Raw genomic sequence first — 12,807 nt, forward strand, 5'->3', positions numbered from 1 at the left:
TCAGCCATAGGGAGGTGCAGTTGTACCATTCTTCCATGCCAAGGATCCTGTCGTCCATTGATGCCTTCCTGATTGAATGGCATGTTTCTCAGGGGCGCCCTTTTCCTCCCTGCCAAAGCGGTACTCACACTGCTGCTTTCAAACTGCTAGGTAGGCAGAAGCTAGGCTGGTGGCAGGAGCTCACCCTGCCCACTACTTGAACTATCAACCATCCTGTCAGCAAGATCTCTTGAAGCTGGTGGTTGAACCCACTGTGCTATGTACGGCTCTGGTCAGCGATGTCCCTGGTCAGTGGCAAAGCAGATCAGGAAATAGAGATTCAGTTTGTGCTGGATGCAGTTACATTCCTTCTGAAGATAAAGATTTTCAGAAAAACCTCTGGGTTTGGCCCAGAGACTGGATACTCGGGTTTTTGCAATGGCCAGGATTCTCAATGCATTTATAGAGTTAAAGCTGTTTAATGCTGCACCCATTCATGGAGATTTTCCGATCAGACCTTGGTGATACATGACTAAATAATATCTGATTTGGATTACTGTAGTATGTTCTTTCTGCGGTTGCCTTTGAAGAATGTTCAAAAACTTCAGCTCTGTTATAAACAATAACTGGAGCATATTACAAGGAACATGTAACTCCCTTGTTAAACAATTCCATTGGGGACCAGTTTGTTCTTGGGATTCATTCAAAATATTGTTTATGTTCTATGCAGCTTGGTTTCAGTATCAGTTCTAACACCTTTGGTGACAATGCAACAGAAGGCATATCCAGTCCACCAAAATTTCTCATATGAAAACTGGCACATGTGCATGCAAGCAACATCAGAGTGTGGGTCAAAATCACAAAAATTATAAATGGGAAGAACAGTTAAAAAGTCATTTAGCAGTTTGCTTTTGCTTGAAGTTATTGGGAAGAGTAAGACTATTTCATTGCCCACTCTCTCCCTCTGATGAATTAATGGAAGCTTCTTCTGAAGGAATTGAACTTCAGAGAAAGTGGAAGGAGAAGAGTGAAACAGGGCCATTTTAAAAGCAGGTGAAAAAGTGTTTTGACCAAGAACCAAGAATTAATCAAGACTGTCCTGTCTAATTGGAGGATATGAGAAAGCCTTCTCAGCAGCTGCTCCAAGGTTGTGGAACCTGATGCCTTTTGCTTTTTGTTCCTCTGCCAACAGAAAAAGTTCATTTTATTCAAGTGGGCTTTCAGTAATTGGATATCAATTTTTATTTATTTATTGTGGCAGAAGTAAACTAAGAATACAGCTATAATGTATTTTAAAAAACCACAAACAAAGTTAAAAACTTGGCAATATGCTAAATTTCCATTGACCAGAAGCTGGCCACTTCAAGTGCCTCTGGTGTCGCTGTAAGAAGGTCCTCCATTGTACATGTGGCAGGGCTCAGACTGCATTGTAGTAAATGGTCTGTGATTTGCTCTTCTTCACACCTGCATGTTGTGGATTCCACTTTATAGCCACATTTCCCAGGATTGGCTCTACATCTTGTGGTGCCAAAGCATTCTGTTCAGTGTCTTTCAAGTCACCCAGTCTCATGTGTGCCCAGGAGGGAGTCTCTCATCCGGTATCACCCACTGATTGAGGTTCCAGGTTTTTACCTGCCACTTTTACACTCTCACTTGTTGAGGTGTTCCTGCGAGTATTTCTGTAGATATTAATGTATTGATTTAATTAGTTGGCATACTGGCTAATATCTGAACAGAGGATGGTCCGGAGATGTCAATGCCTTGGTCCTTTGCTGGCTGCTACTTCCTGGTGGATGTCAGGTGGTGTAATACCTGATACACAGTATAATTTTTCCAGTGGTGTGGGGCATAGACATCCTGTGATAATGCGGCATGTCTCATTAAGAGCCATATCCACCGTTTTAACGTGGTGAGTTGTATTCCATACTGGGCATGTGTACTCAGCAGCAGAGTAGGAAAACGCAAGACAGATGTCTTCACTGTATTCACACCAGAAGCGACTTGCAGGTATCAATTGAAAAAGAGTGTTTTTATGTATGTGTATTGTAGCGACACTTTTAAGAGGTATTTTTTATTTTTTAAATAATTGTGTTTAAACTTTATCTTACTATTTTCTTGTATTTATTTTAGCCTTGTTAACCACCTTGAAATCCAGGCTTGAGAGAAAGGCAGGATATGTGTCAAACACATAAATAAACTGAGAATGAACTATGAAAATAAACCCGGAAAACAAGTTTTCCAAAAGAAAGACTGTGTAAAGCGTTAATGTTTTCTTTTGCAAAACTTACGTTTTCAGGGTTTATTTTTAGATGTTATAACTAGGATGGAGATTTGGAAGCAGTTACAGAGGTGGGAAGAAAAGTTATTGTCATAGAAATGTGTAAGTGTAAGCTGCCTTGAATCTCCAATGAAAGAAAACGGAATATAATAAATAAATGAAATCAATCACATAAATGTAGAGGTAGGTGATGTTATGAGCCGAATAAGTTTTGCAATTTCATCCCTATGGACAATGTTGCCAGTTGCAGATGCTGGTGGCATATCCTCAAATATAGTATAGTTCCATAGCCAGGAAAGCATAAAACAAAAGATTTAGAAAGACAAAGATGAATTAAATGATAGGTGTCCATTGCTGGCTCTTAGATGAACCAACATTGCAAGTCTGCAGTCACAGCTACAGGGCTTATTTTTGGATGCAATATATATGTCACATTTACATAAGAATCCAAGAATCACTTGTAGGAAAGATCATGTCATTAGAAAGTAATATATGAATCTGTTCTGTTTTCTTAATGACTATGTGGTAGTATTTCTTATTTAGGGAGCTGGAATATTTTAATAAAGCAGTTTTATATAGCTTTAGTGGTAGAGGAAAATGATGACATTTACTTATAGCATTCTTACTCCCTTCCATGATGGAAAAGGCTTTGAGGATGGCTTTCATAAGATCAGTATGGCTTAATGCAATCTCTTCCCTCAGGCTCAGAGCCTCAAAGATATGACAAAAGGAAAACAGGATGCAGACAAAGTAGACAGGAAAACAAAGCAAGTATCTTCTTTTTAAACAACAATGTTCTTAGGCATGAATGGAAACAGCGAAGAGCCAAGAAGTGCCAAATAGAGCTACGTGTGCACTGTAGAATGAACAGTTTGGCACCACTTTAATTGCCATGGCCCACTGCAATGCAATCCTGTGAGTTGGAGTTTTATAAGGGCTTGAGCTTTCTCTGCCAAAAAGTGTTGATGCCTCACCAAACTAGGACTTCTATGCTTCCATCGCCTTCATTCAACAATGTAGATGCATTGTACATCAGCAATAGAGCTGATGGAGTAACCCAGCTTCCAAATCCTTGCCTTATCTGCAGCCTGATGGAAATATTGATGCTTAGACACAGATAGGGGTGTAGGAGCCAGATGTGGCTCCTCTCTCAGGTCCCATCTACACTGCCATATAATACAGCAATAGAATGTAGTTCAACAGGATAAATGGGCCTTAGCAAAGCTGGAGTGGCCTTCCTTCCCATCTTCCTTTTTGTTGCTGCATGAATTCTGCCTTCTGTGACAAAGACTATACCTAACCTGGTTTCCAGTCTAGTCTTCTGGTGTCCCAACCTTAACTCCTGTGTTGTGTGTACTTTTTTATTTAAGTTTCAAAGGTTAGGTATTGTCCTATGAATTTTTTACATAGAAGCTCATAAAATCTATGTGCTTTATTTTTTCCCATGTGCATATAAATGTAAACACAGTATTGTTTTTAGCCTTGGTGTGTTTTACATTAAATTTAGATTGTGAACAGAAATGTTTCTAAACATCTTGGCTTAAAATAGTGCATAATAAATATCTCATTTATTTTGTTTCTGAAAGGTAAGTATTTTAGGGCTAAGTGGGACTTTCAGGAATCTTCTTAAGTGCTTTCCATAGCACTATATTGTGCTAGTATGCTTTCTTGTCTATGTGAACTGTGCAGTTGAGCAGTTTCTGCTTATTTTTATCTTATTTTGCCTGTACTTTAAAACAATTCTATAGAGTACAATAGCTAACGTTTAATTATTGCATGAATCATAACATCATAGTTGTTCTAAATAACCCTGTGTTGAATTTCACAGGCAGCTTGTTAGAAAATTATTATTTACATTAGGGGAGCAATAATCTTAGCATACTTATATTTAAGTATTGGGCCTTATATTTAAAGATCGGTAAATTCAGAGGAAGATCATGATGCTTGTTTATAAAGCTATTGTTATCCCAAAGTTGTTATGTGCCTGTGAAAAGTGGATCGTCTATAGACATCACACTCAACTCCTGGAATGATTCCATCTACGTTTCCTCTGAAAAATCCTGCAAATATCTGGGGAAGACAGGCAGGCAAATGTCAGCATCCTGTAAGAAGCAAAGACCACCAGCATTGAAGAGATGATCCTCCGCCATCAACTGGCCACCTTGTCTGAATGCCCAATCACCGTCTCCCAAAGCAGTTACTCTACTCCCAACTCAAGAATGGAAAATGGAAGGCTGGTGGACAGGAAAAGAGATTTAAAGATGGGGTTAAAGACAATCTTAAAACCTGTGGCATAGACACTGAGAACTGGGAAGACCTGGCCCCTGAGTACTCTAACTGGAGGTCAGCTTTGACCAACAGTGCTGTGGAATTCGAAGAGGCATGATTGGAGGGCAAAAGGAAGAAACGCTTCAAGAGGAAGGTGTGTTAAGTTTCAGGTCCACCCTATCTTTGAGACTGCATCTCCTTCTATGAATCAACACGGGCCTAAGATCTGCCAGGAAGGCCCTTCTCTCAGTCCCACCTCCGTCTCAAGTGCAGTTGATGGGGATGAGAGACAGGGCCTTCTCGGCGGTGGCCCCCGGCTTCGGAATGCCCTCCCTAAAGAGATTAGGGTAGCCCCCACCCTCCAGGTTTTTCGGAAACATCTGAAAACATGGCTTTTTACACAAGCTTTTGACCATGATTAGGGATGATGATAACTATATTTGAGGACTTAGTGGTCACTGTTGCACTTTATGAGGACAGATATTGTACATAGTCACTATTTTATAGTTTGTCAGGTTTTTTAGTATTTTTAATTGATAGGGGTTTTTTGCTTGTTTTATGTGTAATGAGGTTAATTTTTATTGTTATTATTTTACTTCTTTGTATTTTTTTGGATTTGTATTGTGTTGCACTATTGAGTGCATCCTGTGAGCCACCCCAAGTCCCTCCGGGGAGATGGTGGCGGGATACAAATAAAGATGATGATGATGATGATTATTATTATTATTATTATTATTATTATTATTATAAAGCCAGCCCTGACCAGGATCACCTTTCATCTGGAGACTGATGTCTGCACTGTAGAAGAACATGCGGGTCAAGAATAGGTCTCCAAAGTTACCAATGGACCTATTGCCAAGACCCTATACTTGGAAGGCCATCCTACTCAGACTCGAGTGATCGCCAATGATGTCTTATATTTAAGTAACAAACTATTTCAGGTATTCTCTGTTCTAACTAAAACATTAAAAGGAAGACAAAGTTTACACTTTGATTTTTAAATTATTATTACCATATTTATTATTCATAATGTGCTGTATGCTTACAGAAAACTTACAGAAATCTGGAGCCATGCAGTCTAGAGAGCCCAGTTTTTTGTTTTCCCATTTTCTGTGGAAATGGCTTAATTATTAAGTAATAAAAGATTATTTTCATCTGTATTTTCTGTCCAAACGTTACAGAATACTTTTCAAAATGGGTCATGGTTATTTCTGCCATGTAACACACAGGGAAAGCTTAAGTTACATGTTTTTTGTGGATTTGTGATGAGATTATAAACAGATAGATACAGAATTATAGGCAATCTGATTCCAGAACCTTCTGTCATGTCATTCATTCCATACTCTGAATGGATGTTAGATGGGGTATGATTCTCTCCCAAGTGATGCTAAAATATCTCATCTGCATCCTATCCTATTGAACTTTGTGAGTCATTGTGGTATAGTGGCTTGATCACCTGCTTGGCCATGGAAACCAAGGTCACTCTCAATCCTAGAAACCTCCATGAAAGATTTACCTTAGATATGCCATAAATTTTAAAAAAATTGAAGACACATAACAACAACAACAACAACATTCAACATATACATGAACACCAGTATGCCGTTGACTCCCAACTCTACTTCTCCAAGGAAGCTGTTCTGGTACTACAGCAGGGTCTCCTGCTAGTAATGGACTGAGTGGAGTGGAAATAAACCAGTAATTAATCCAGACAAGACAGAAATGGTCAGTCCTAAGGCAGAATATTATTGAAGTTGTGCTGGATGAGTATACACTCCCCATAAAATCTCAGGGTTGCCGCTTAACTGTACTTCTAGACTCAGAAGTGCAATTGCACAATTAAATTAGTGTGCCAGATTCATCCATTCCTGGATATGTTAGGTCTTGGGACTGCCTTTGGAAACAAAATGCTAAGGCCAGAATATTGACAAAAACTGGTTGTGTTTGTGCAAGTGCCTTCAGATTGCCTGCCAACTTAATGGTGACACCATCGATTTCTTGGACAAGGACAACTTAGAGATAGTTTTACTAGCTCTTTCCTCTGAAATACTACCTGGTATTTGTTGGTGGTCCTCCATCCAAGTACAATATTAACCAGGATTTACCCTGCTTAGCTTCGAAGATCAGACAAGCTCCAGTGCCCTTAGGGTGTTCGAGCATGATGAAAAGGAGGAAAATATCCCTTTCTCCACATGTCATGGGTGGAGAAACTCTATCATCCCCTTCACCTCTATTTAACAAAACCTTCAGATGCCTCTATTCTTTGGAAGGTAAACCTCTGAATATGTTCAATTTGCTTTCTGTAGCTTTTCCATCTTGTGTGGTGGAGGCTCCTTCTTGGAGGCTTTTAAGCAGAAGCTAGATGGCAATCTGTCCGGGGGCTTTCCTGCTTCTTGACAGGGGGTTGGACTGGATGGCCCATGAAGTCTCTTCCAACTCTATGATTCTATGATAATATGCTTTTTCAGAAGGTGTTGTGATCTTAAGTCATCTATACATGAAGTAATTGCAATCCAAGCAGTTTTATTTTCATTCCCTTTTCCAGTGGCACTGAGTTTCTACTACATGTGCTGTTTTCTTCTACAATACCTGATAGTGTGTGTTGGGCAAACTGGGAATTAGACCGGTCTGTTGAGCCTTATGACCACAAAGAGATTCAAATGAAGGGTACCTAGTTCTACATCCAACTCTTAACAGGTGTACAGGACTATAAATCCATGGAAGAAGCTATGCCTTGCTACACAAGCTACACTGATTATCTTGATCCTCACACATTTACTGTGTAGGATGATATTTATTGCTCACTTAATTTCTTCCCCTGAAGGAGAAATGGGTACACGTCTTTGTTGCTGCAAGGGTGGGGCTCACAGCAGCTTCAGACAAAGAAGGCATGTGCTTACTCATGTCCAAATTAATACTTTCATGCCTGTGTGCTGCTCCTAATGTAAGGCAGCTTGTGCATGTCTCCCTAGGAAACTGGTGTGAAATCTCTGTTCTATATCACACTAGACAGAACTGCATAGATTATAGCTTTGTTACATGCAAGCCAGCATGGCAGAGTAGCACAAGTCTTGTGCTAGAGTTTTAATCCCTGCTCAGTCTTAGAAACACACTGGGTAAATTTGAGAAAGTCATACTCACCCTTAAAGGAAGACAGTGGCAAACCTGATTAAAGCTTGTCCACAAAGATAGGGTCACCATCAATCAGATTAGACCGGGAGGCACATGACAGCGCATGCCAAACCACTCTCTGCATGAAGGAAAACAAAGAGATCACCATCTCGCAGTAGGATCAGATTTCCTTGCCATAGATCAGCAAGGAAGGGCGGACAGATCAAGGGCTGGACTCAGTTCACACGCAGAAGCATTAATTAACAGTCTTGCACAAGTCTCACACTTGTAGCAGCGATAAGCAAAGCAGTGCCACAGTTCCCAAGAAGTTGTCTAACCATTTTGAGTCACCCAGGTCACATTCAAAGACTGCATAGACTCCCTTTTTAAATCAGTGGGGTATACTTCAGAATAATTGGGCATGGGATTGGCCTGTCATAGAATCATAGAGTTGGAAGAGACCTAATGGGCCATCTAGTCCAACACGTTGCCATGTAGGAAAAGCACAATCACATGTGTCTTTCATATCAGACAAATCCCCCTTCCAATCAAAGTCAGGGTTGTGGACTAACATATCTGAATGTAAAGCCTCATCAGTACTTGAACTAAGGGTGCATCTACCTTGTAGAATTAATGCAGTTTGACATGATTTTTAACTGCCATGCCTCAATGCTGTGGATTCCTGATTTTTTTTTCATGTCAGGAGCAACTTGAGAAACTGCAAGTCGCTTCTGGTGTGAGAGAATTGGCCGTCTGCAAGGACGTTGCCCAGGGGACGCCTGGGTGTTTTGATGTTTACCATCCTTGTGGGAGGTTTCTCTCATGTCCCTGCATGGGGAGCTGGAGCTGACAGAGGGAGCTCATCTGCGCTTTCCCTGGATTTGAACAAAATTTCACAAATTTCCACAAAAGAGACCAGCAACCCAAACTTCAGGTTAGCAGTCCTGCCAGCACTTTAACCCATTGTGCCACCATTCCTGGGTATTGCAGCTTTACAAGGTCTTTAGCCTTCTCTGCCAAAGAATGCTGGTGCCTCACCACACTGCAACTCCCAAGATTCTGGCATTGAGCCAAAGCCGTTAAATTCATGTCAAACTGCTCTAATTTCACAGTGTAGATGCATCCTGAGTGTGAGTATCTGGGTGCATGTATGTGTATGGGGAAGGGCAATTCTTCTGGTATCTTTTGTGGAAATTTCTTGGCAGCTGTTACAGATCATCCCACCAGTCTGTCATTGAACTCTTGTGCAGAGGAAATGTCGGTTGAACACAGTGCTGGTAAAGAAATCTTCTGCAACACGAGGACCAGATAACTTTATTAAAACAAGGACATTTGAAGCTCACGGCCTCCCTTTCGTGAGTTCGTATGAAAATTCCACGGAGGAGGAAACTTTGCAGAATGTTTCATGCAGTGTTTACAACAGCTAACTCAATTAGAAACCACACAAGAGCCCTGCTGCCATTCAGCTGTGTTTCCCTACAGGCTGCATTATATAGCTCTCCAACCAGTCCCACAACGCTGGGAATGATGTCATGGGATCAGTTCAGGGAGATGAAAGGCTGAAAGCGGAACCCGCTGGCACTGGGGAAAGCTTCCAACACACAGCTTGAGAACAAAAAGCAAAGAAAGAAAAGTCTACAGATCCAGCCATTCAGCTCCAAGAATCACGTCTTTTCCCAACCAAAAAAAAATAAAAAAGGAGGGCAGATGGACCTATAGGGATGAGTTTGGATGCAAGGCGATTGAGAAAAAAAAGCAAAGCAAGCCAGCAAAGAAGGAAACATAACTACCTGCTGAAAAGAAAGTTCTTTCTCTCGTCTCCAAAGCCAAAGCCTTTGATGTATGGCAACAGATCACTGATCAGATTACAGGCATTGGGTTTCACTGCTCGTCTGCCTTTGATCTGCGTGCTTAATTTTATTTTCCTGGATTTGAAGGCTGCCTGGGCTTGTGCTGACATACTTTAAAAGAGGGAAAAAAAGCAGATGAAGGCATTTTATACAGAAGTTCTGGCAGACTGAAATTCAGTTGCAAGAAAGGGTGGCTATTGGATACGTCTCAGCCGACATCAGGTACTGTACTTTTAAAACTTTTGTTTAAACTTTATGTTGCATTGAAGGAATACCAGTTTGATTTTTTTTTAAAAAACCAGGAAGACTGATTATATGAATTGTCTGTCCATCTTTTCCTGTTTTACAATTGGCATCTGACTGTAGCAAATAGTTTAATGCCAGTTATTTTTGCAGGATATCATTGTGCAATATTCTCAAAGTATGTTTCGGGGGGAAAGTCAAAGTATTTATAGTCATTTTAATAATAGTAAATGTGTGTTACACAAATGGAAGTTCCTTTTAAAAATGCACATCTAAAAGTAGATTTTCAGAGTGTTTATACTCACAGAGCAAAAGAGAAGATTGTATTATTTTCTGCATGCAGTTTTGCAACTTGATTGATATAGATCAGGCATGGGCAAACTTCGGCCCTCCAGGGGTTTTGGACTACAACTCCCACAATTCCTAACAGCCGGTAGGCTGTTGGGAATTGTGAGAGTTGTAGTCCAAAACCCCTGGAGGGCCGAAGTTTGCCCATGCCTCATATAGATGGCATGTGTTCAGTTGAAATTATGTGAGGAGCATAGCCTGAGGTTGCCATCCTATATTTTAGGACTCAATGAGATATTGGTGAGACACAAATGAAAGGAAATTTTCAAAGTGGGTTTTTGGTCTTACGGAAGATGTACAGAAAGTAGTACTATTCTGATGCTGTAATTCTTAGTTTGTTTACTCTGAAATCAGTTCCATTCAGTTTGGTGAAACTTACTCACAAGTATGTCGTATTGTAGCCTACTGTGTGGATGTCTGAGATTGTTGTAGGATTGCAAACTCTGGCTCCAATCCAAGGGTCTTCGTATTCTCACTCGGGCAAAAGGTCAGGTTCTCCAAATGAATGAATGGCCAGGACAGCTCCACATGTGCTGCAGATGCGAGACTGAATAGGGAAAGCCTTTCTTATTCTTAAATCTTCATGAACAATAGATGCTCTTGTTCATGCCAGAAATTATATGTAAAACACAATGGAATGTAAATGACACATATATTTGGTCTTTCTAACTTACATCCATGACTAATAGATATACATTTATGTAAAATGGGCATTCCTGTATCAATATCTTGATCCTATGCATATTTATTTTGAAGTAGGTCCATTCAAAGGTTAATCTTCCAATGAAATAGAGGTACCTGAGGGTTTTTTTAAAAAAAATAGCTGGTGCATGGTAGAGTTTTATAAAACTACCCATGGCATGTGGAGGAAGAGATATTTTTCTCCTTTTTTTCATTGATGTAATATCAGGTACCAGATTCTGTAGGATCTTGGAAATTAAGCAGGGTCAGCCATGGTTCGTACTTAGATGGGAGACTACCAAGAAATTTCAGGTGCTGTAGGCTATATTTCCAAGGAATGAACTTTCAGAACCATCTCTGCCATTTAAATCCAGATTATCTGCTTTGAACTTGATTTTTTGGCAGTGTATATTCATTTAAACCAGTTCAAATCTGGATTATCTGATTTGGTAATCTGGATTATATGGCAGTGTAGATCTAGCCTCTACAAAATTGATGTCACCATCAAAAGGAAAGTTGAAAAACTACCCACACATATGGATTACTTCCTTGATTTTAGATAATGAAAGGTAATATATGCCCCCTTTATGGATAGGAGAGTGACACACATTTTTTAAAGTTCAGTAAATTAGGATGGAGCTACACTTCCATATAATCCAAATTATCTGCTATAATCTGCAATATATGAGTCTACACTGCCATATAATCCAGTTCAGAACAGATAATCTGGTTTTTATATGGCAGTGTACATGGGGCCTCAGGACCATTCCACTTAGCCATATAATCCAGAATATCCAGGGAGAAAATCCCATAATATCTGCTTTGAACTGGGTTATCTGAGTCCACAGTGCCATATAATCCAGTTTGAAGCAGATGTGGAATTTTATTCAGATGCATGGAAGGGGCCTTAGTCTTTGATACAGGAAAAATGTGTGGGCTGTATTACATATCCATTTCTGTGTTAATCAGACACTACCTCCATAGATAGATATGACATTTGAAGATACTAGAAAAGAGCTTTAAACAAAAATGCAATTTGGGGTGCATGTGACATTTGAATCAGATCACAAATGTCAAGTGGTTGTTTATTGTTGCTGTTGAAGCTTGTAAACACCAAGGCATGTTAATGGAGGATTATCTGCTGTTAACATATTTTAGTACTAAGCATCTGTTAAAGTTGCCTAAATCGTATAAAGGAACCCATTTCTATTTGATTTTGGAAGCTAAGGAAGGTCAGTCCTGGTTAGTAGAAGAAGGCCCCTTCTACACTGCCATATAATTCAGATGATCAAATCAGATAATCCCCATCATCTGCTTTGAACTGGATTATATGAGTCTACACTGCTATATAATCCAGTTCAAAGCCGATAATTTGGATTTTATATGGCAGTGTAGAAGGGGCCAAAGAAACTGGCAAAACCCCTCTCTTTATTTCTTGCCTAAAACTCTATGAAATTCATGGGGTTTCCATTAGTCACATTCTCTCTGTGTTTACTGACGTATTTATTGAAGGAAACCGTATAATCAGTGCTAGAACAGTGTATTATGATAGCCTGTTTGTTGGATTTAATGACTGAGAAGGATAAATGTTCACCAAAAGACTGTAATTTCTTCATTTAATAGCCACAGCCGAAGTGATTTAGGCATCTATGCATGTTTTACATCATTGTTTGATTTACCAGTTTTCTTCTTAAACAACCCACTGGAGTAATGTGTTATTACTCATTCATCTCCAATCTGCTCATTTTAATATCAATTTTTCATAAGTCTGCTTTTGTTTCTGATTGGTATGTATACATTAAAATAATTGAAGTTTCAGCATCATATCTCCTTCCCATGATATTTTGGAGATTTGCAAACATCTAATGACATGCATCTCGCAATTATTATAACTGCTTTTGTTTTAACATCCATGTGGACAATTTTGAATTTTGGAGCATTTTGCATTTCCACACAAGCAATAACCAAGACAATCATAGATTACTAGGCTCTGGCAAATCTACATGTTCTTAACTGCATTCATACATATACATTTAATAGCATAGGTGA

General features: G+C 39.6%; 1 protein-coding gene across 1 annotated transcript in view; it reads left to right on the top strand.

Moving 5' to 3' along the window:
- Positions 1-9,100: 9,100 nt before the first annotated feature.
- The window catches only part of tnfrsf19 (TNF receptor superfamily member 19), a 63,933-nt gene continuing 60,226 nt past the window's right edge, over positions 9,101-12,807 (top strand). The window contains exon 1 of the mRNA XM_062974637.1: positions 9,101-9,708. The gene's annotated coding sequence lies outside the window, so the exon portion shown is untranslated. The remainder of the gene's footprint in view (positions 9,709-12,807) is intronic.

The sequence above is a fragment of the Anolis carolinensis genome, chromosome 3, assembly GCF_035594765.1.
Source record: "Anolis carolinensis isolate JA03-04 chromosome 3, rAnoCar3.1.pri, whole genome shotgun sequence".
Lineage (NCBI taxonomy): Eukaryota > Metazoa > Chordata > Lepidosauria > Squamata > Dactyloidae > Anolis > Anolis carolinensis.